Consider the following 25,024-nt stretch of genomic DNA (forward strand, 5'->3'; position numbering starts at 1 on the left):
GGCCCATCCTTGCTGCTCTCCTACCTGTCTCCCGATTTTGTCGTTTTATATTAAACACAGTTCCCTTCCTCCCAACTTTTTCTCCTGTGATTGCAACTCTGGCCCTCCATATCAACTCTGGCCCTCCCCTGCAAGTATTGTTCAGTGGTTAGAAAAGAGAACAGGGCAAGTCACCATTTATGTGTCTCAGTTTCCCTTCTGTAAAGTGGGGATAACACCTGCCTATTCCACAGAAGTCTTGAGATGTTTAGCTAATGGAAAGGTTTATGAAGTGCTCCGTTGAAAGGTATTTAAGTGTCATTTCTATACATATCTGCATTTATGTAACACACACAAACCACAGCAAGGAATTTGTTTGCACAAATTCTGACCTCATAATCGCTCTTAGACCTGACAAATCATGGATCAGTAATCAATCCAAAATAAGTTTTGCCAGCAAGCTGCCATGAATGTCTTTGTTCGCTTATTTGTTACATAATCGTCAAACTTCAATGTGGCAAAATCCTTTCTACTTCTTTCATTAACAAAAGTTCAAATTTTAATGGAGTCTTTTTCTCTGCCCTGTAAACAGATCCGATGACTTCCAGCTCCCTGCTGTTGCTTATTCACATATGAACCTACAAAACCTATGTGCCAATTCATTAAATTTGCCATTAAAAATGATATAATGTGAAAACATACGGTCTGAGTGTTATTTTCCACGAGTTTCATAAGTCTCACTGTTTCTCCAATTACTTCCCAAGCAATTTTCATATTTCATACCACCTGATTTCTCAAAGGGTCTGGATTTGTGAGATCAAAAAGAGAGAAAGAGGGAAAGCGAGAGAGAGAGAGAAAGGAAAGTAGGAAAATTAAGCATTTTTCCAGCAATAGGAAGTAATGCCATCAGACACCATTAGCCAGCAGCAATTTGCAGTGAAACAGCAGCAGGAGAGGAAAACAGGAACAAATATGTTATATGTGAGGCCCAGCATGAAGCTGGCATTTAACCCACCCAAGGAAGGAAAAAGCAGCAGAGTTGTTTGCTAGTAGGATTGTAGAATTAAAGCACTTGTGCAAGGGCCTTTGCGTGGTTTATGAGAGTGGGAGAGTTCAGCCCAATGATTTTATTGTGACAGAGGCAGTACAAATACTGATGATGCCACTACTGCATCAAGTTCCTGCCCGAGCCCCTAGGCAACAATGGGTGGGATCCTCAAGCATGGACAGAAGTACTGAGGCATGGAACCAGTAAGACATCACTCCAGCTCTCAACTTGGCTGGGAGGCAGGCAAGTGAGAACTCAGATGGGGAGGGGCACCTCAACCTCAGTGATCAGGAGGGAGGGAAAGATGACAATCCTGCCAGACCACATGCCAGATCACCTGGCAAGTCTGATGTGGGTGTCATGTGGGAGTGTAATTGTAGATGGGGGCATAGGAGGCACAGAAAGGAATTTAAAATGCCAAATTTAAAAGGGGAGGAAGGAAATCTAAGCACAGATTCTATAATCCCCCTTTCCACTAATCGAGATAATTCTCTGGTTTGCTTTTGGTTTAATCCTCTGTTTTTCATTTTGGGAAGACTTACTGCTTCCAATGTTATGAATCAATATTGTTAAGTGCTTCCAAAAGAAGGAAAAGTTCCAGATTGGCCATTCAAACTCTGGCTTGCTCAGCAACTAGAAGTGTTAAAAGATTTCCCCATTCCTTTGGGCCTCTTCCTCTTTGGGGGTTGCTCATTCACCTGAGCCAGATGGGGGAGCAGAACAAGGTGGTTGCTTATTCACTTCTGTCCTTGCTTCAGATTTATGCCATACATAGAACCATACAAATGTAGGGCTGGAAGGGATCTTGAGAGGTCATCTAGTTCAGCCCCCTGCACTGAAGTAGGATCAAGTAAACCTAGAGTGGACCATCCCTGACAGGTATTTTTTCAACCTGTTATTAAAAAATCTCGAATGATGGGGATTCCACAACCTCCCTGGGAAGCCTATTCCAGAGCTTAATTACCCTTATAGTTGGAAAGTTTCCCCTAATATCTAACTTAAATCTCCCTTGCTGAAGATTAAATCCATTACTTTTTGTCCTACCTTCAGTGCACACGGAGAACAATTGCTCACCATCCTCTTCATAACAGTACTTAACATATTTGAAGATTTATCAGGTCTCGCCCTCACGCTTCTTTTCTCAAGAGTAAATATGATCAGATTTATGACCTTTCCTCATAGGTCAGATATTCTAACCCTTTGACCATTTTTGTTGTTCTCCCTCTGGACTCTCTCCAATTTGTCCAAAACTGACCCAGTACTCCAGCTGAGGCCCCACCAATGCTAAGTAGAACAGGGCAACTAGTGAAGGAGTGTTGTATTTAATATAGCCAGAAGGATATTAGCCATTTTTGCAATTGCATCACATTGTTGACAAATTCGTTGATCCACTATTACCCCCAGAGCCTTTTCAGGAGTATTACTGCCTAGCCAGTTACTCCCCATTTTGTAGCCAATTCTTTTCTTCCTCAGTGTAGTACTTTGCACTGGTCTTTATTGAATTTCAGTTTGTTGATTTCAGACTAGTTCTCCAAATCATTTAATAAGAACAAATTCCACCCAACTGCCTCTCAATCTGAGCACTGAGCAGGGGTGGTTTTACAGTTTTGGGGCTTTTCCCTCAGTGAGAGAGTAGTTTTGGGTGTTCTTTACATTCAATCTACATCTGCAAAATTTGCTGCCTCTTGTCATAGTTTGAATCCTCCCAGTGTGATCCTGTACACCACCACACTGTGACAGAACATTCCAATGGCTAATATTAAACCAAGACTTTCTAACTGTCCTGAAAGCTCAGAACAGGCAGCCAGGTGAAAATGCAGAACCACCTTACCCACATTACACTAGGGGACAACTTCATCAGGTCACACATAACCACAGGTACTGTTGGTCCATTGCTCAACCCCAACAGAGAGACTATTGGCCATATATTGCGTAAAGAACCCTACATTAGGAAAGAAGATTCAGCTGCAAGCCTGTGTAAAAAAATATGCTCAGAAAACATCCCACACTCACAGTGTTGCCAACTCTCATGATATTTAATGTTTTTCTTAAAGCCCCAGCTCCTGGAGACAAGTGGTTACAAGAGAATTTGAGCTGCCATTAAAAAAATAATTCTAAATTTCCAGCCCTTATGGTACAGAAAAAAAGTTTGATAATGTGCCCCACATGAACCTAAAAGGCTTAAAGGAAAAGAATCTGAAATGTATTTTTATCTAAATCTCATGAGTTTTGGGGGCCTTACTCATGATTTTTGATGTTTCGGGTTGGCAATTTTGGGATTCTGTCTTTAGAGTGTGAACAAGCTGCACCGATGCAGTGCAAATTCAAAGGGTTTACCACTTCTGATAAGTAATTGGTTGATAGTGAGAATATGAATATATAGTCTCAGATCTCGCTCTTTCACGCGCACGTGCGCACCTTGAAATAAAAACTTCCCTTCCCCACTAAAACTGAGGTTCAAAATAAATTTTGGTTAATTTTCCACTGTGACAAAGTTCCTGCTCTACCTTGGTGGGTCTTGCGCTTATTGGCAGATTTGCTCGCCTTGGAGCTTCACGGCAGCCTTCAGCTTGGCCGTTTTTCTGAATTCACAGTCCAGGTCGACTCCTCCTGTGTCTGACCAGGAATTGGGAGGATTTGGGGGGAACCCGGGCTCTGTGGAATGCAGCTGTCTAGAGTGCCTCCTGGAACAGCTATGCGACAGCTACAACTCCCTGGGCTACTTCCCCATGGCCTCCTCCCAACACCTTCTTTATCCTCACCATAGGACCTTCCTCCTGGTGTGTGATAATGCTTGTACACCGCAGTCCTCCAACAGTCCACATTCTCACTCTCAGCTCCTAGTGCCTCTTGCTCCCAGCTCCTCACACGCACACCGCTCCTTTTAAAAACTCAGGTGCCCGGATTAGCCGGCCTTAATTGATTCTAGCAGCTTCTTAATTGGCTGCAGGTGTTCTAATCAGCCTGTCTTAATTGTCTCCAGAAGGTTCCTGATTGTTCTGGAACCTTCCCTGTTACCTTACCCAGGGAAAAGGGACCTACTTAGCCTGGGACTAATATATCTGCCTTCTATTACTCTCCTACAGCCTGCATTCTCCAGAAGGTGGTCTGTTTTTCACGATGGGGCTTTCAAGAAATTCCTTTCTGGCTTATGAATACACGAAAACACGTGATTTCAATTACTCTCCTATTGCCATCTGGCCTGACACTGTCATACCACATACACACAGGCTCTAGTATGTTATCCTACTCTTCTGTATGTCTGGTTTCTTCCAAGAGAGAAAGCAGAAAACTCAAAATATAGCAAGGAAAGCACTTCTTGGTTTATTTCAGAAATAGAAACAGCTGAAGTGTTATGAGAAAAACCCTGCCAGCTCTGTTTTGCCCTTACATTGTAGTGTATTACATACCACCTCAGTAGAATGTGCATTGTTCACTATGATATGCGAAACACTTGACACAAGAACGTAAGTGAAGTGAGAAAAACCTGAAACTAATCAGATTTTGGGTAAAATGCTGTGCTAACCTCAAGCAGCAGCAGCAGGAAAAGCTCCAACACCAGAACACAGATTTATCCATCAGGTTAAGAACTGGGTCAGTGGATCAGAGGCTCTTTGGATATAAAAAGACAACAGATACCAAAGCTATCTTGAGGTATTTTGACACCTTGGTGTATAGAATCTTGTCAGTGGTCATAGTGCTTAAAGATACAAAGAGGATTAATGGCTGTTGAAATGTTGCCAGCCTAGATGAATGCTAGCGATACTTCTGATGAAACAGAGCAGGCCATTGGAGGCCTTGACAAATACTGCAGACGACAGCTGCGGGATTAGATGGTTAAATCTGCCTAACACCTGACAGATGCATCACTTATCTCGCCGCCGCCCCCCACCTCCCCAAATCACCATCATTCTCTGTCTGTCTGCACTCTGCAATATTTAACAAACTTTCTAATATGTGGCCTTAAAGAAGCTGACAGGAACGGGTGTCTCCTAAAGGGGAGGAATATGCAAAGGAGGATTAATACAAAATGAAAGGTGAGGAGAAGGGGCAAGACAAGGGAGACTTTACCACCTCTGCTACAAGTGTCTACAAAAGATTTTAAACCCCTACTTCCCAATGCCATCGAAGTCAGAGATTAAGACTCACATAACACTCATGAGAACATGCATGTCTGCTGCCTTCTGTCATTTGTACACAGAGTTCATGAAGCAGCTGCTACAGATGTTTGGAGCAGCGGTTCTCAAACTGGGGTCCATTGACCACTGAGGGTCCTTAGAGGGGGTTTGCACATCTGCTGGGTGGCCCGCTGAGGTGAGTCAGGGGGCGGAGGGGGTGCTCGCTCCCCGAGCACCACTGTATGGAGCTAGCCTGAGCTGCCTGGCGTCACCACTCTCCCCCTGTATGTTCCTTTGCATCCCCTGGTGGTGCAGAGAAATGTTCGAGGGGGGCAGCAACATGCAGCGGAGCTTGGGGAGGGAGCATGAGAGGTTTTCAAACTAGGGGTGTGGAGGAATGTTTGGGGAAGGGGAAGACAATGCCATGGGGCTCAGGGAGAGTGCGCCAGAGGTTTTCAAACAAGGGGGACACATAGGAACATTCGGGTGGGTGAGCGGTGACACCAGGCTGCTCAGGCCGGCCCTGCATGGTGGAGCTCGGAGACGGAGTGCCAGAGGTTTTCAATCTAGGGGTGTGGAGACAATGCCATGGGGCTTGGAGAGGGAGTGACAGAGGTTTTCAAATGAGGGGGGTACAGAGGAACATTCAGGTGGGCAAGAGGGTGGCTGACACCAGGTGGCTCAGGCCAGCATTCCGGGTGAGTTCAGGGAAAGAGCACCACCTCCGCTCCTGACTAACCTCATTTGGCCACCCAACCTGTCTAGGTTGGAAGGGGTGCAACCAAAAATTGCAGCATCACTGCAGAAGAGAGATCTCTTCATGCCATCAGAAGGGGTTGCCTCACAGCCATTCACTCCATGAGCAGGCACAGCCAGCCAAGGAGACACACCACTTCTCTGCCCTGCTACATCAGAACTTCAGGGAGCAGGATCAAATGGAAGCCAGAAATCTGGGGGTGCACGTGACCCCATGTAACACACACACACACACACCCTGTGTTGCTTCTGCGTCACACAAGAATAGATAGACTCTGCAGTCAGAAGCAGAAACACCCATCTGACTAATATCTGTAAGTACTCTTATACTCGCTTTCTTAAAGCATTACTAACAGTACATATTTATATGAAGTACACACAGTTTTGTCAATCAGTTTCTCAGTTGGGGGTCAATGATTAATACTGCATTTGAAAAAAGGGGTCCATCAACAAAGAAAAGTTTGAGAACTTCTGGTTTAGAGATTGCTCAGAAGGCTACCGCTTTCATGGGAGCAACAGAGGAAGGTCAACCAAAAACTTCAGACTGCCGCAGACTGCAGCAGTCAGATTTGCTCAACAACGTATCCTAGAAGGAGCACATTGGACCTGTGCTCCAGAGACTATAATAGCCTCATTTTTCATATTCAGGCGTAACTCAGGTTGTTGGTTCTCAACTATAAGTCATCCCCCATAGATTGGAACCTGCTGATTTGAGAGTTTTTCCTCACCCATAAATCCTGAAGCTGCAAGCAGATAGTCCCTTGAATTAGTCTTTTTCAGTGGCTGACCCTTTGGTATTGCTTCCCATATACACTTGTGTTTTGGTCTGAAAGAGCTGAGTTTTGGATCTTCAGGACACATTGTAAAGGCTGGTTACTTCAAGTCTCAGGATGGGAGTGTTGCAGAACTCCTGTTTCTTATTTGCTGACATTGGTCCAGCAAATACACATAGCTGATGTTTTCCACTGTTGCTACGTGTAAATGTACGTGAAGGATAATCAACAGGCATTCTTTGCAAATGGAAAAATGAACATATAAAGCATGCTACATGTGGCTCCTGGGAGTAATGGATTAAACTGAAGGGCATCTTTTATGAGAGCTTCTTTTCTCCTAGACTTAGCATGGGGAAAATACAGGGAATAATGGGGGAAGTGCGGTTACTATCGAAAGGCAGCTTCTAAATGAAGCTCTGGTATTTGCTGTTCAAGCGTGGGCTCATCCACTCCTACTGGAGCCTGCAGTGAAGTCAGAGTGCTGAATCTGTGACACCCAATTCATTCCCTTGGCAACAGGCTGTGAGATCATAAATGCTAGATTAGGATTCACTGCAGAATCAAGAAGAGCTACATCTGCAATACTAGCAAAGGGGAAATTAAACTAGTCAGTGGTAGGAGCATATTTCTGTTTGAATAAATCTGCTGCAACTCTACCCATGGGTGAAAGCAGGATAATACTTAATAGATATAGAAAGCTTTTCATATCCAAAGTGCTTTACAAATATCAGCTCTCACAATGCCCCCTGGGAGGGAGATGACTGACTAGCCCTATTTTGCAGGTGATGAAAATGAGACAGTGAGTGGCTATGTGACTTGCCCTAAACCACAGAAGGGTATGCATCAGAAACGAGACTAGATCTCAGGACTTCCTAGTTCCCAATCCTGTACTCAGGATTGTATCAGATTAACAATACATTTACAGTCTGACACTGGGCTTCGATAATGCTGGGGTCACATTCAGGAACCAGGGTGCCTTCAGCAAGAGGGCTCCAGAGAGAAAACACTAGTTAAAAGCTTTATTTGTAAACACATATCCTGTTTTGTGCACAGGGCCAAGTGTCTCAATATGTGCCCCTCAGAAGTCCAAATTCAGCAACTCTTCCTTTAGAAAGCCATTATGTCTCATTGAAAATATGAACAAAAGTCTGAGTTTAAAAAACTTCTACTGACATAAAAAAAACCTGAATTCTATTTCTCACACCGTCCACCCACCCCCCCTTCATGGAAACAGGTCTTATAGTTCTTTAGAAGTCAGTGTTCCAGCAGCTCAATCCTCACATGTGGTTATGAGACCAATAGCTTCCGGTCGGAAAGACAAGCAGTAGACAAACAAAAACTCGAAGAATGAATAATCCTCGCAATAACAAAGGGAACCAAAACGCAGAAAATATATCATGTTACGTAGAAGCAGGAGGGAGTTAAAGTAGACAGCTTGCAAAGTTTGCTGTGAAACGTCATTGGTGCTTTAAATACAGAAAAGCAAAATCACCCTCACAGAGAGGCCATAAAATGCCAGCAGGCAACAAAGACTCTCTGACAAGGACAGCATCGGGCAATGCAAAAGCCCCAGAATCACATTTAAAATGCCTTGGAAGAATACCCTCACACACTTTCTTTCTAGTTTAAAGTCTAATATAGGAGTCAGAAGTCCTAGGTAAGGAATTCACAGTAAATGCCGTAATCAATTATACCCTGACAACTGCGGGTAAACAGACCTCACCAGCATTGATTAAGCATCAAGGTTTTTCAGCATCTGCTTTACAGAACTCCTCAACCTGTTTGTACAGCACAGATAAAGCAGCACTCAAAAGGCTTCAGGGCATGACCGTTCCTGCTCAATGCCTCTGCCTGGGTAGCATGGCAGCACTGCCAGACACACAGCAACACATGCATCCTATCAACAGATCACGGTTACAAAAGCAGAAAGGTCTCAGGGCAGATTGCTTCTTACAACTCTAACAAGCACACAGTAACTATATTAAGGCCTGGTCTACATTGGGGGGGTGGAAATCAATATAAGATAGGCAACTTCAGCTACGAGAATAGAGTAGCTGAAGTCGACGTATCTTAGATTGACTTAGAATCACTTACTTGGTGTCCTCACGGCGCGGGATCAACAGCTGCTGCTCCCCCGTCGACTCCGCTTCCGCCTCTCGCCGTAGTGGAGTTCCAGAGTCGAGGGCAGAGCGATCAGGGATCTACACTAGATGCGAAAATCGATCCCTGATAGATCGATCACTACCCGCCGATCCGGCGGGTAGTGTAGACGTGGCCTAAGAGTGGGGTAAGGAGCAAGTGGCTTGTGAGGAGGGCAGGGGGAATAGTCTGCATAACCAAAAGCTTCAATCAAGATAATGACCAACACTTCATCAATAAACTTAACAGTCTTCAGGTAACTGCTGTATATTAAAAGGGGGATATTACTAAATACATTCCACTACCAACCTCCTCTGCATTAGAGGGATATTTGATTTGTTTAAGGGACTAAGGACTGTCCAAAGGCTAGTATTTGCAGAAGCCTCCACCACGGGTTTCTGAACACCAAAGACCCCTCCTCCCACCAAGACTGTTGTGGCTAAAAGTCTGGGGTTTCTCACCAACAATGCCCCTGCCACACTAAATCTTATTTAGGAACTGCAGGAGGCTGGCCTAGTAAGCAACCTTTGCCCCTCCATACAAGAGACCTGGATTACATTCTCAGTCCTAAACTTTTGCACAACAGGTAGTCAAAGAATTCAGCTGACTGGGTTCCAAGAGGTATCCAGTGCCCAGGATGGAGGGCAGGGGGGCCCTATGGACAGGAGGTACATGCAGAGGGGAAGGAGAACAGAAGAAGGTGGGTCATGTCAGTGCACCAACATGGGCACAGAAAACCCCACGGAAAAAAATAAAATTACCAAATTACCTGTTGTTGTTTTTATTTTGGTTCCGTTTGTTTTTTGGGGGGGGGTGGGGGGGGGTGGGAAGAAGAACAGAACAGTCTGGCCTACAATTTTCCCTTTTTTTCCCCTTCAGGTTTTTCCCCTCCAACTGCAAATTACTCTGCATGCAGTTCCCAGCAAATCAAGCTTTGCTAAATAACCCTGACATGTGCAGGGCTGAGAACCAGCCAACAAGCAATGATGAGATGTCCCCAAAACGATTAAGGAAAATACAGAGCATCTAAGGTTACATATGAAGCCTGTTGTACTTTCGCCTGAGCACATGGGCGACGCTGTAAGTGCTGTTCCCAAAACCTCTGATATTCAAAAGCGCACTTGGTTGACAGGGAGCCTGTGGATTTGTGGACAGATTGTCACACAAAAACTGTCAGGTTTTTCGAAAGACGTTCAGACCTCTCTCTGCCTGCGTTACGGAGCACATCAAAGGCACAGAAGATGAACCACACACACAGATCTGACTGAGTGGTGGGTGTATATGTTCAGAGCACTGTACTGGGGGTGGGGGGTAGGGGGCGGGGAGAGAAGAGAAGGGAGGTTTATAGTGTGAATAATCAAGGGCAGAAAGTTCCAGAAACTTGACAGGTTTTGGCAGCAATTCTCATCTTTGCATTTATATATTTATGAGACACATTTCCACTCTAAGAGCGAACTTGGGAGAGAAAAAAAAAATTATACAAGCAGCAATTTAATTTGCCACCACAGTTTTTTCCTCCCTCCCCTATTTCTGAATATATTTGTATTTTGAATGTTTGCTCACTCATATTCAGAGCCTGGAGCTGCAGAAAAGGAGTGGTCTAGTGGTTACACCAAGGAAAAGGAAGCGATTTACTGTGTTGTAACTGGAGTTGGAGATGCGTGGTTGCTACGTGCATTCCACTGTGGATACGCATGCGCTCCATAGGCCTGGGGCTGGAGAATTCTAGCAATCAGTGTCCGTTGATCTGAACCTGCAGCCCTGCTCTCCTTGTGCTCCGTCCTGAGGTTGTAAAGGGTGGTTCAGACTGACCGCCTACTCCAGTTCCTTCTCTACTGCGAATCCAGTCATAATCCAAAGCAGATGGGAAGGAAGTACGTAGTGGAACACACATAGGGACCATGCCTCTCTGAGAATTTCGGTTACAACAAGGTATGTAACTTTCCCTTCTTCTCTTGTGCTTGTCCCTCAGTGTATTCCACTGTGGGTGACTGAAAAGCAGTGCTCAAAAAGGAGCAGGATTGGAGGATGCATGTGGTACAGCTGCTTGTAGAACAACTGCCCCAAAGGTTGCATCAGCATAGGAGTCTTAGGCCAAGGCATAATGTCTTGTAAACATGCAGATGGAACTCCACAGAGCTGCCCTGAAAATGTCAAGGAGTACCACCTGTTGAAGTGATGCCACTGAGACGCATTGTGCCCTTGTAAAGTGAGCCCTTACTTTGTGTGGGGCAGGGAGTTGTGCCAACTGGTCGAGCAAGATACTACCAGAGATCCACTTAGACTTTCTGGGAGTATACAGCTTGACCTAGAATTCATTCTGCTACAGCAACAAACGGTCTAGGTAACTTTCTGATCAGTTTTGTTCTCTGCAGACAAAATGTCAATGCTCACTGAATGTTGAGGGAATGAAGTCTCCTCTCCATGCCTGAGAGGTGGGGCTTCAGGAAAAAAAAGACACAGAAAAAAGTGAATTGACTTGTTTATGTGAAAGTCTGAAATTAACTTAGGAGTGAATTATTGGCATAGCTGTAGTGAGACTTTGTCCTTATGCAATATTGTTTATGGTGGATCATATACCTACCATCCTGGCCAATGTGTTGGCAAGGAGGAATGCAACCTTCATTGAACAGGTAAAGCATAGAATATGTAGTTAGCAGTTCAAAAGGTGATTTAGTGAGTGGCGAGAGAACTAAATATAGGTCCCAGTGAGGGGTTGGTTTCTTTACTGGCAGAAAGGTTCTGATCAGGCCTTTCAAGAATCTGGTTGTTACTGAGTGGGTAAAGGTTAAGTAACCATCCAACGGTGGGGGACATGCACTGACTGCTGCCAGGTAAAACTTCAGTGAACTGAAGAAAAAGACCTGATGTCTTAAGCATAAGGAGACGCTGTAGAATAGTGGAAATATCCATGATCTCTGGAAAGAGATGATGAAAAAAAACATTTCCACTTGGCCAAATAGCATTTCCTGGCAGAATACTTTTGGCTAGTAAGAATAGTTTGCACAAATTCAGAGCAGGACGGTTCTAGGGTTGACACTCATCAAAATATCAAGCTGTGAGATCATGTGCTTTGGGATTGGGATGCTGGACTCTGACATTCACCTGGGTCAAGAGAGTTGTAAAGAACCGGACATTGATTGGCGGGCAGGATGACATTCGTAGGCAGCCTGGAAACTAGAATTGCCTGGACCATTTGTGGGGGCCATGGGGCTCCATGCATTGCCCTGACCCCAAGCACTGGCTCTGCACTCCCACTGGCTGGGAATTGGCCAATGGGAGCTGGGGGGGCATTGCCTGCACGCCTCCACCTAGGAGTCGGAACTGCTGCTGGCTGTTTCCAGGGTGCAGCACAGTCCACGGTGCCATGACAGACAGAAAGCCTGCCTCTGCACCCCAGCTGCGCCATTGACCAAGAGCTGCCGAAGGTAAGTCCTCCCAACCCTGGAGCCCCAATCCCCTGCCCCAGCCCTGAGTGTCCCCCCAACCCCATGTCCCAATTTCCTGCCTCAACCCTAAGTGCCCCCCCCAAAGCCGGAGCCCCAACCCTATGCCCCAGACCTGAGTCCCCTGCCCAAACCCAGAGCCCCAAACCCCTCCCCAGAGCCCTGAGCACCCTCCCACACCCTGAACCCCTGATTCCCGCCCTCACCCCCACACTCTAACCCTCTGCCCCAGCCTTGAGCCCCCTCCCACGTCTCTCATCCCCAGCTCCGTTGGGTTGCAGGCATCAACAATTTTCTTCAACTGGGTCGCCAGAAAAAAAGTTTGAAAACCACTGGTGTAGACAGTGAGCTTGCTTATGTCACCTTAAGTGGCCTCCAGGAGGTGTCCCACAATGCCCATCATGACTGCTCCTGTAAGCAGTTTCTACTCTGCTGCCCTACAGCCAGGTACACGGGCACATGCCCCTCCTACTTTAAAGCCCCAGGAATTTTTGAAATTCCGCTTCCTGTTTGCGCAGGGTGGACACCTCACATCGCATCTTCCCAGCTGACCATGCCGGCTTTCTGCAGCAAACGCGCTCCCACCTGCAGTACATCAGAGTTGTTGGATCTGTAGGGACTGTGGGGAGAGGAAGCTGTGCAGTCGCAGCTCCGATCCAGCCACAGAAACTTTGACACCGACAAGCAGACAGCTCGTGGCATGGATAAGAAAGGGCACAAAAGGGACAAAGCAGTGCCATGCTAAGATCAAGGAGCTGAGGCAGGTGTACCAGAAGGCAAGGGGGGCCAAGCATCTGTCTGGTGTAATGCCAAAAACATGCCACTTCTACAAGGGGCTGCACACCATCCCCGGCAGCAACCCCACGTCCACCACCAAAAACCCCGCAGATACTTCGAGGGTACTGGAGGCAGCCGAGTCAACCCCAAGGACGAAGCGGTGGATGAGGAGGTTGAGCTGGAGGACGAGGTGAGACAGGCAACAGATTCGTCTGGTGGCGTGGCAGCCAGGACCTCTTTTTGACTCCAGAGTTGTTTAGCCAGTTCCACCTCTGGCGTCCCTGAAGCTGGAGAGGAGAGCTCCGGTAAGTTCTCATTTTGCTTTGATAGTGCACGGTTACATGAGCTAGAGGTGTCCTTTATTTTGTTATGTGGTGCACGTGGGAGAAGGGATGAAATTAACACTACCAGGTGCTGTTTGCATCTGCTTTGCATTTCCCTATGCAGTTACACAGTGGGGGGCCCCATAGAGAAGTTTGTTAACGCTCACACATCTCCTGGGAATCCTCCAGAGATCTCTAGGAAACTTTGCTGCAGATACTCTGCAATCCTCTGCCAAAGCTTCCTTGGCAGAGCTGCTTTGTTTCTTTCCCCCATTGAAGGAAACTTTGCCGCACCAATCGGCAATTACTTCTGGAGGAACCACAGCAGCACACAGGCAAGTAGCATACAGACCTGGTCTGAAGTCACACGCACGCAGGAGATGCATCCTTGCATCTTCGGTTACCCTCAGTAGTGAGATATCAGCTATGATCACCCCTATCTGTGGAAAATGGTGCCAGTATTCAGAATAGCATACCTAGATGCTTGTACTGATCCCCTTCTGAACTCACCCAGACCCTTTGTCCGGTCTTGCACTCCCCTCCTCCCACCGGTGAACTCACCATGTTTAGTGCTGGCTGTGCTGCGTGCTTGCCATGAGAAAGTGAGGAAGAGGTGTATGTAACTTTTATGATTCAAGATTGAGGGCACACACAATATTGACTGTGTATTGTTTCTTTTGCTTTTGCAGATGTGCCCTTGAGGGCCAGCTCCACACCAGCAGAATGCCTCCATCAGATAAAGTAGTGAACGAGGAGGAATAAGGAGGACATATTTCATAAAGTGCTGCAATCATCAGATCAGGCCGATAGCGAGCATGGAGAGACACAATCGAAATACTAGAAATGAATAGCCAGCAGATGATACAGGGCCAGGAGCAGATAATAACTTTCATGTAGAACCAAACAGAGATGCTGAGGTCCCTGATTGCACTGCAGGGGGAACACGTGTGCTCGACTCCCCCTGTAGCCCATACAGAACTGCCTTCCTTGCTCTCCCAAAACTTCCGACACACATTCCTCTCACGTTCCTGGCCTGTCACAGTAACCCTTGTACTCCACCGCAGGGACATTTTCCATAATGACTGCTGGACTTACACAGCTGTGAGATCCTCACTTCAGAGAGTGCTGCTCACTGTCATGTCCCTTGTAAGAAATGTTAATCTGTGTATTGCTGTTTAATAAAAATTTAGTCTTACAGGAGACAGTAATTCTTTATTTGTGACCTACACAGGGTGGTTGCCACAGAAATTCACACACAGTGGCAACTGGCACATTTGCAGACTAAATTAACGCTCAGGCAGGAATCATTACAGGAGTCATTCAATGTGGCAAGTAAACAATGCCTGGCGCAATTCATTACAGAAAGACATTACTGGGACTCATTGTCAAAACGCTGCTTCAAAGCCTCCCAAATTTGAATAGCCCCCGTTGAGGCCCTGTTATAGCCCCGGTGTCTGGCTGCTCAAAATCAGCTGCCAGGCAACCCACCTCTGCCCTCCACCTCTGGGGAAGCTTTTCCTCCTTGGCTTCATAAATGTTATGCAGAACACAGAAGGCTGCTATGACCACAGGAATATTTTCCTCATTGAGGTATAACCTGCCAAAAAAGCAGTGCCAGTGACCCTTTAGACTGACAAAAGCACATTCTACAGTCATTCTGCACCTGCTGATTCTGTTGTTGAAGCACTCCTTGCTGCTGTCAAGGTTTCTTGTGTATGGCTTCATGAGCCATGGGAATAAGGAGTAGGAGCTGGGTCTCCCAGGATCACTATGGGCATTTCCACAGCCCCTGTTGGAATCTTCTGGTCTGGAAAGAAAGTCCCTGCATGCAGCTTTATATACAGGCCAGTGTTCCTGTATATAACTGCGCTGGGCATCACAAAATGGGGAAGAGATGGCCAGCCCTCAGTGGAGATAGAGGTGGTTAGGGACTATTTAGAAAAGCTGGACGTGCACAAGTCCATGGGGCCGGACGAGTTGCATCCGAGAGTGCTGAAGGAATTGGCGGCTGTGATTGCAGAGCCATTGGCCATTATCTTTGAAAACTCGTGGCGAACGGGGGAAGTCCCGGATGACTGGAAAAAGGCTAATGTAGTGCCAATCTTTAAAAAAGGGAAGGAGGAGGATCCTGGGAACTACAGGCCAGTCAGCCTCACCTCAGTCCCTGGAAAAATCATGGAGCAGGTCCTCAAAGAATCAATCCTGAAGCACTTACATGAGAGGAAAGTGATCAGGAACAGCCAGCATGGATTCACCAAGGGAAGGTCATGCCTGACTAATCTAATCGCCTTTTATGATGAGATTACTGGTTCTGTGGATGAAGGGAAAGCAGTGGATGTATTGTTTCTTGACTTTAGCAAAGCTTTTGACACGGTCTCCCACAGTATTCTTGTCAGCAAGTTAAGGAAGTATGGGCTGGACGAATGCACTATAAAGTGGGTAGAAAGTTGGCTAGATTGTCGGGCTCAACGGGTAGTGATCAATGGCTCCATGTCTAGTTGGCAGCCGGTGTCAAGTGGAGTGCCCCAAGGATCGGTCCTGGGGCCGGTTTTGTTCAATATCTTCATAAATGATCTGGAGGATGGTGTGGATTGCACTCTCAGCAAATTTGCGGATGATACTAAACTGGGAGGAGTGGTAGATACGCTGGAGGGGAGGGATAGGATACAGAAGGACCTAGACAAATTGGAGGATTGGGCCAAAAGAAATCTGATGAGGTTCAATAAGGATAAGTGCAGGGTCCTGCACTTAGGACGGAAGAATCCAATGCACCGCTACAGACTAGGGACCGAATGGCTAGGCAGCAGTTCTGCGGAAAAGGACCTAGGGGTGACAGTGGACGAGAAGCTGGATATGAGTCAGCAGTGTGCCCTTGTTGCCAAGAAGGCCAATGGCATTTTGGGATGTATAAGTAGGGGCATAGCGAGCAGATCAAGGGACGTGATCGTTCCCCTCTATTCGACATTGGTGAGGCCTCATCTGGAGTACTGTGTCCAGTTTTGGGCCCCACACTACAAGAAGGATGTGGATAAATTGGAGAGAGGGGCAACAAAAATGCCCCTCATGTGTTCTAGACCCCTAATGTGTTCTAGACCCCTAATCATTTTTGTTGGAGCGAAGGGCAACAAAAATGATTAGGGGTCTAGAACACATGAGTTATGAGGAGAGGCTGAGGGAGCTGGGATTGTTTAGCCTGCAGAAGAGAAGAATGAGGGGGGATTTGATAGCTGCTTTCAACTACCTGAAAGGGGGTTCCAAAGAGGATGGCTCTAGACTGTTCTCAATGGTAGCAGATGACAGAACGAGGAGTAATGGTCTCAAGTTGCAGTGGGGGAGGTTTAGATTGGATATTAGGAAAAACTTTTTCACTAAGAGGGTGGTGAAACACTGGAATGCGTTACCTAGGGAGGTGGTAGAATCTCCTTCCTTAGAGGTTTTTAAGGTCAGGCTTGACAAAGTCCTGGCTGGGATGATTTAACTGGGAATTGGTCCTGCTTCGAGCAGGGGGTTGGACTGGATGACCTTCTGGGGTCCCTTCCAACCCTGATATTCTATGATTCTAAGATGCGTGCGTCATGCACCTTCCCTGACCACCCTGTGTTGATGTCAGTGAAATGACACTGGTGATGCACCAGTGCATGTAATCCCATAAAGACAAAGCCCTTTATGTTCATGTACTCCATCACAAGATGGTTTGGGGCCAAAATTACAACGTGTGTGCCATCTATCGCCCTGCCACAGTTTAGTGAATGCCACTGCCGCAAAGCCATCTGCTATTTCCTGCACATTGCCCAGAGTCACAGTCCTTCATAGCAGGAGGCGATTAACAGCCCTGCACATTTGCATCACACAACCCTTATGGTGGGCTTCCCAACTCCAAGATGATTCACGACTGACCGGTAGCAGTTTGGAGTTGCCAGTGATCAGCACACACTTTTCTATCATTAGGGCAGTTCTCATTTTGGTGTCTTTGTGACACAGGGCAGGGGCGAGCTCCACACGGAATTCAAGGAAGGTGGCTTTGTGCATATGAAAGTTCTGAAGCCACTGCTCATCATCATCCCATACCTGCATCACAACCGATCCCACCACTCGGTGCTTTTTTCCTGAGCCCAATAGCAACGATCTACTGTATGCAGCTACTCCGTGAATGCAAACACCAATCTTGAATTGTTTCTTTCCATGGCACACAGCAGGGCAGACACCACGGATTCTTGTTCAGATCCACAGCTCACGAAATACTACAGGATCAGCTGTGTTGTGTTGATAGCACTTATCACAAGAATGGTGAGCAGTGCAGGATCCAGGCTGTTAGGCAGAGATGGTGGGCACAAAGTTTACAGGGGCAGTTGAAAAATGGTGCGAAACGCAATCAGAAGCCCTTGGAATTATGGAACAGAGAAAACTGCATCATAGGGAAGTGATCCCACCCCCCAAGGATGCACCGCTATCCATTCCCAGAACTGTGGTTTGAGCATTGGCCTGCTAAACCCAGGGTTGTGAGTTCAATCCTTGAGGGGGCCATTTAGGGATCTGGGGCAAAAATTGGGGATTGGTCCTGCTTTGAGCAGGGGGTTGGACTAGATGATGTCTTGAGGTCCCTTCTAACCCTGATATTCTATGATTCTAACTCTCAGTGGGAGAAGGTGGCAATTGGCACAGTGAGATAGCTACCCATGGTCCACTGCTCTGTCGGTGCTAGAGCACCAACCGTGGACGTGCTCTGCTGACACAAAGAGCGTTGTGTGAACATGCACAAGCAATGTAATTACAGCAGTTTACGATCACTGACATAGCTTAAGTCAATTTAACTCTGTAGTGTAGACATGGCCTAAGGTTGCTCCTATAAATTCTTTAATCTGCATCAGGATTAGCATAGATTTCTCCATGTTCACAAAAAGAAAAGGAGTACTTGTGGCACCTCAGAGACTAACAAATTTATTTGAGCATAAACTCTTACGGATGACAGATGCTGAAGCAGCAATGAGGTTGATATGAGGTCTTCCTGGTTTGTCCTGCCAAAGAGAAGCCAATCATCTAAATCCAGGAAGAAGGGCAACAACGGTTTGCCTGAACTGCTCTACTACTACTGGAAACACTTTGGTGAAGACACTGGGTGCAGTTGCTAGGCCAAATGGGAGCACCCCGTATTGACAATTGTTGGAACCCCCCATAAACCAGTTATTCTGTGCTCAAGAATAACTAGTGTTTCCTTTTTTTGGCTTTTAAATATTGTGTTTCAAAATGGGCTAAGATTCTTCCAGTGGTAAGTAAATAAATAAATAAATGGTGGTTATTCTGGAGGAGAGAGTCCTGCTGGCCTGCAGGGAAATGGCAGGTAAAGCATGTGACGGGAAGAGAGATGGTAAGGAGGAGGAGAAAGAAGTCAAATAATATTTTTTAAACCATTTCCTTTTCCACAGTTCGACAGCCACATTCTCTTTGCTTTTAAGTATATTCTTCTTCTCCTTCACGTAATTTTTGGAGCTTTCCTGATTCCTCTGAAGAGAATGAAACATCGAGGAGACTTCTTTGTTGCTGGCAAAGAGCTTGAAAATGATAAATACATGAGCCAATCAGAGAGGAGGGATAACAACAGCCAATGAGATTAGAAATAGATGCATATTCACAGTAGAGTTACTGAAACGTAACCATGATTAGGCAAATCAGACAATCACAGCAGAGTGCAGGGAACTGCATAACTGAGGAAGAAATCTACATCCCTGCACTCTGGCTGAGACATTTCCGTCTGACTAGATTATTATTACAATCCTCATATATGACATCAGATGTGGCCTTGAATGCTGTTAGGTCACCACAATTTAAAAATTATGGTCTCATTGCAGGATCAACTAGGAAAAAGGGTTTCCTTCCTCACAGCTCACAATAAATAGTTTATTATCTATTTTTCAAAACAATATTTAAACCAGGAAATTGCTGTTGAGATGAAAAGTCAAGTTTCCAAGGGCATCCTGGGAGCACAAATGAATGAAGTAGGAACACATGTACTTACCAGAGTCAAAACAACCAATTTAATGTAAACACGTCCACATTCAGAATTCAATCTCTATACACCAAAAGGTCTCCTCCTCCCACAGCAAAGGGTATTTCATACAAAGAAGGAACTTGGTCCACCAGCTAAATGAGGAACCACCACCTGTAAACCTCCTAAAGCAATTCTAGATACTTACACTTAAATTACAGCTGGGACTTTGTGGTTGTAGCTAACAAAACATACAGAAAGGAAAAGGTTTATTTTTTTAAGTGACTTTAGTACAGGTTAAAGATGTATCCTTATTTGACAACGAAATCTCTCCTTCACCGCAGCTGAGTTGGGGCCATAGAGTCCGGAAATAAATCATGGGGGACAAAAAATGAAAAAAAAAAAACAGGAATGCGGTTGCAGGTAAAAAATATTTTTGTCTACAGTTGTAGAAACCTCCCATCATGCATACTGAGACCCCCTAGAAAATGAAATTCTTGATCCAGAGAACAAATGGATAAACCAAAATGCAAACTTCTCCACCCTGCCCTGCATGCCTGGTCTCTGACCTGGAGAGGCAACCTCTGTATGCATGGCCAGGTCACTTCTTCCCCATCTTCTGAGACTGTCAATTGGGATACAAATTTTTTGGCAATATGAATACTTATATTCTAACAAGACCAAGACTCACCGTTTCACTGCCACCCAAACCGCTGCATAGACAGCAAATGGTGGCCACAGCTAAACCAAGCTGTAATTGAATGAATGACCTAGAGGTGAAAGACTCCATAACCCATTCTCACTACTAAGTACTGCCCATGAAATCACATGAAAGGCAATTTTGTTGTGCACACACAATTGTATTTGGAAAATTGAGATCCCAGTCGACTGACTCCAGAGAGCAGCTGAAAGCTCCCCAAGACATTTACATGTCCAGTTGGGCATAGAGCATAACATTTTTAACATGTCCAAATGAAAAATACACATACTGAAAGAGGAAAAAAAAGGACTCAATTTCCTTTGTGGTCACTCTGACAGACATTTTCCACCTTTTTTAGAAAAACCCACACACAGGCCTGCTCAAAATTTGTTACATGCCCCAGGCTCATCAGGCAATTTCTTGGTATTGCTTGATGCAGCATAATACACCTTCTGGAACAATCAAGAAGGGAGAAAACCAAGAGTTGCTAGTAGACCAAGACCTGCAAGCCCATGGCAACCCATCTTCTGTAACCAGAGGGCACAAAATTGTAGATGTAGAATCTCAGCTTTTATCAATAAAAAAAAATTAAGTTTCTAACCCTCTTTCCTCATGAAGACACTTAAAAATATAATAGCTAGGAGGAAAGCTTCCCTAAAGATCACCAGTTATTCATAGTCCCCTCAGACTACCCAGTGCTAGACTTTGGGTTCCTGGAGGAAAAAAACACCACACACACACAGCTATAGGGTGGCGGACTAAGAAGGAAGAGGTACAATAGAGAAAAGGCTGCTCATTCCCTCTTCTTATTATTTATGCTTTTTCCTTCTTTTTTCTTTTCTCTGTCTCCTCACTCCTCCCTTCTTGGCTCTCACCTTCATATTGCCCTTTCTCCCCTCTTACACCTCTGTTTCCTTTCCACCTCCAAAAGCTTGCCACAATCCAGTCCTCCCCATGTTGCTGGCCCTCCGCCTAGGCCTGTAACTGCACTACACTAACTTTTGCAGCAGCTCCCATGGTCTCAGACTTCACTGGGTCTTACTATGAAAGGGTGAAGATTGGCTTACAGAGGGGTGGGGGGCATGAGAAGGGAAAGTCCTCATTCGGAATCTTCCTGGAGGGAAACGTGGCATTATAATTGTACAACAGACCTGAGCGTGGTCCCTGATTTGTGTAGGTGTTCACACCCCAGCCTCTTGTCAATTTCACCATCTCAAGTGGCTAATGGCCTGTCTGCTGGGGACTACAAAGAACAGGATAACACACTGTTTTCTGTGAATCTTACAGGGCCATTCCCAATTTTTTGGGAAAAGCAGTTACTATTTTTATAACTAAATAGGGAGACTTCAATTCATTAATGCTGAATGTGGTAAGTTCATAATGAGCAACTCAATTTTGGGGGATAGAGAGGGGTTAAGGGAGAGAGTGGGACTGCAGTCATTTCTTGGGGGTAGGAGACATGTTGCAAAATGTTTTGCAGACTTGGCAAAAAAAAAAAAAAAAGTGCTAAAGACCAGCTCCGGTGACAGAGGATTTTGTGACAGATGAAACAAATACTATTTGCTGGAGTCCAAGAGCTCATAACAGGCCCTAAGGTATACGTATATTTAAGGAGGACATTAAAGCACATTATTTACAAGTTGTTCTGTCTCTTGGGTATGTGTATTATATGCCCAAGAAATTGGAATAGCTCCGTTATTCATACATTTGTTTAAAATGCCTGGCTGATGGGGAAAGCCTTCAAAGAAGTGGCCCTGGGCTGTCATGAAGCATATATTTAAACACCCACAGAAAACTATTCCTATTAGAAACACACACACATACTGTGACTACATCTCACGAGGAGTAGGTACACAATAAGTTCAGTATCTGGACTGTTTCTAATTTAGTGGGGAAACTGAGATACTTCACGCAGCTGGACCATGTTATGAACTAATCACTGTCCGCATCATTTCTTCCTCAAAAATCAAGACAAGTACAGAACAGAATTTTAAAATAAACTTTGTGCTTAAAAAAGTTCAAGGCTTAAACCCAAGCAAGTAAAATAATTGTTGTTTAAAAAAAATATCCACAGAACTGAGGCCGCCTTTGCCACATTTCAGCCGGGAGCAGTTTTTCCACAGCCAGGTAAAGAGCCCCTGCAAGAGGTGAGAGGAGAACAATGACTGTACCATAAAGGTGAATACAAGTAAGGAGAGGTACTAGACTGTGAGCCAGAATTTCTGTGTTCTATCGCTAACTCTGTCACAAACTCACCGTGTGACCTTAGGCAAGTCACTTTTCAAGCTCCTCTATGAATTGAACATAATACTATTGACTGGTCACCTCACATGGACATTCAGAGGCTAAAATTCTTCATTGTTTGGAAACCATGGGATCTTGGAATCCCTGGAAAGAAGACACTAGTGAAAGACAAGTTATTGATATTAACTGTAAAGCCTTTCTGATCACATTCATGATCCTTATTCTTTCCTATTCCAAGTCAATCTTTGAGACAATTTGGTCATTACGCCCCTGCTTCTGCAAGGAACTTCATATGAGTTGATCCTGCACAGGTGCAGGGCTCTGCCTACATGGAACAACTTGCAGGATTGAGACCTAAAACTGGGATAGTCAAAGAGAAGCGTAAGAGACTTAGGTGCCCAAATCCCCTCAAAGTGCCTGAGATTCCTTTGACTTTCTCATCCTAAGTTACAGAACATATTTCAGTCAGAACATTTTTTTCCTATCAACTAATGAAGTAATTGTTTTCCCTTTCTCACTCTCCAGATTAATAACATAACCAATACTGCAGCTAACTGTAATTACATACAAGAACTAACTACATACCGCCTGGCTAAACAATTATTTGGATGCAAAAGGTAGGACTGCTGTTTATTGTACTGGGACAGTGTACATGGTACTGTATAGACTTACTCTGGTATGGTTGTACAGCACCAAGAAAAATACTGCCTGTAAGTACAAGAAGGGCATAGCCACTTAGGAAGAATAAGGACTCCAAAGGCTTAGAATAAGGAAATAATGGGATGAAATAAAGGAAAATAAAGGAAAGACTAGATATTAAAAAGAAGTGTCCACAGTGAGCTTTATTAGACAGTGGAACAAGCGGATAAGTGGACTGGACTGAACAAAACACTCATCTTCTGTAGGGAACAATTGTATGCTAACAAAGAGAGACAAGATTACGTCCTACATCATTTCTACCTGTAAAAAGTCTTCATGTACTTCCACTGATGGGACCGAATACCAGATTATTATCTATATTCAGCTGCTAAACTCAGTGTTAAGGCACCAAGTTAAAAACCACACACTGCCACATTTATTTCATAAGCAAGTCTAAAGATGGATTATTCCAAGATGAAGCAACCCATAAGCATCATTCTTTTCCTGTACAAAGGAACCTTAAACACACCAGAAAAACAAAATCATCATGAGGCTCAGGTAGCTCCCCATTCAGCACACAGGCTGCAAATGCATCTCTAAACTAATCATGAAGACTGAAAAGGAAGCAGACAGTTAGTTGCTGTTTGCATAGAAGCTCCTTGTAAACTGATGTCAGGCACCGTACATCAGTCAACAGTACTTAAGGTGAACATACACACTGAAGCGAAGGCAGACAGGCAGTGCTGACATCTAGCACATTTTATTTACCCTAATATAAATGTTTTTTGAGTTCATCAAATTACCACTCAATTTCTCTGGTCTTTGAAAGCAGGTGCACTGAGGTATATTAACTACTAAACTTTACAGGCTTTTAGTGAAACAGCGATTAATGGGTGAATCAAGCATAGAGCACTGAAAGCCAGCTTGTAAGTCTAGCCAATAGAAATGCACAGTCGCATTTCACAGAAGACATAGCCACTGCACGGAAAACACCAATAAAAGCACCTCCAGCTGAACATTTCTAGACCCTGCCAAGACATATGCAGGCCAAAGGAGGGATGTGGGAGGCAGGTAACTGGAGAAGAAAACAGGAAAAGTAATTTTTTCAAAAAGATGGCATATGAAGTAAATAGTTCTACTAGTGGAAGGCAGCATAGGAGGGAGAGGTCAGAACTTGTTTCAGATGGCTACTCCACAGAGTTCAGAAGGTTCTCTCCCCTCTATAACATTGGGTCTGCCATTAAGAAAAGTAGTTTAACTTAACTCATAAAAAGGTACAGTAACTCCCCTTTGCTAAATCCCCAAAGGTTTGAAGGATGGCTATGCTGTGGCTTTAAGGACTTCTCGTGTCACATCAGTGAAGCAAGCATGACAAGAGTCTCTTGGAATCACCCCTGCCTAACAAGGCATGTTCATGCAGGCTCTTCAGACAGACTAAGCAACTGGGGAAACAGTCTGGAGGAACAGAGAGAACCTTATCAACCTATTACAGGAAGCTACACTGGGGGATTATTTTTCGTCTGTTCGCGGATCAAACCATCCACTTGATGAATTTGGCATTCTACTGTGTTGCTCCATTGGCTTGATAGACAAACCTCTCACAGTACTTCTCTGTACTTGAGAAAACTTATCTGTCTACAATGCTTTTGATTTCAGAATGGTAATTCGGGTGGTGGGAAGTTCAATAGAATAAGAAATGCACAAAAATTATTTTACTGAAGTCAAATCAAGAATGTTCAGATTCTTAAAACAAATGAGAGGAAATCAACCTATCTAGTGATGGGAAAGGAGGAGTTACTTCAGAAAGGACAATGATTTCTTACAGCACAGAATTTGGTTTTATACCAGTCTCTCTTATTCTAAGTGTCCTGAAACACTTGACAGAGTGATAAGTCAGGTACTAGCAGTATAGTGACTGGAGGCAAGCAAAGCAGCCATTACACATATACCAATAGCTCACATGCAGCCTGAAGACATTACACCTATTTTACTGAGAAGATAAATGGTGACCATGACACCTGCCAAGAGATATCAACTCATCTAGCAAAGGGCAATGAATATTTAACTCCCATCTAGATGGGGTTAACATCCCACCCCAA

General features: G+C 44.9%; 1 protein-coding gene and 1 long non-coding RNA gene across 8 annotated transcripts in view; one reads left to right on the top strand and one right to left on the bottom strand.

Moving 5' to 3' along the window:
- Nucleotides 1-25,024, bottom strand: part of CHCHD6 (coiled-coil-helix-coiled-coil-helix domain containing 6) — a 200,848-nt gene that overhangs the window by 101,356 nt on the left and 74,468 nt on the right. The gene's annotated exons all lie outside the window — the stretch shown is intronic.
- LOC125639297 (uncharacterized) lies at nt 10,353-14,554 on the top strand. 3 transcript variants are annotated; one of them, XR_007357452.2, is made up of 4 exons: nt 10,353-10,745; nt 12,158-12,241; nt 12,778-13,341; nt 14,049-14,554. It is a non-coding gene; the product is annotated as an uncharacterized LOC125639297 (long non-coding RNA). The 3 variants fall into 3 exon arrangements; XR_007357453.2 differs by lacking the exon at nt 12,158-12,241 and having other exon boundaries at nt 10,355-10,745; XR_007357451.2 differs by having other exon boundaries at nt 10,356-12,241.

The sequence above is a fragment of the Caretta caretta genome, chromosome 7, assembly GCF_965140235.1.
Source record: "Caretta caretta isolate rCarCar2 chromosome 7, rCarCar1.hap1, whole genome shotgun sequence".
In the NCBI taxonomy this organism is placed as follows: Eukaryota; Metazoa; Chordata; order Testudines; family Cheloniidae; genus Caretta; species Caretta caretta.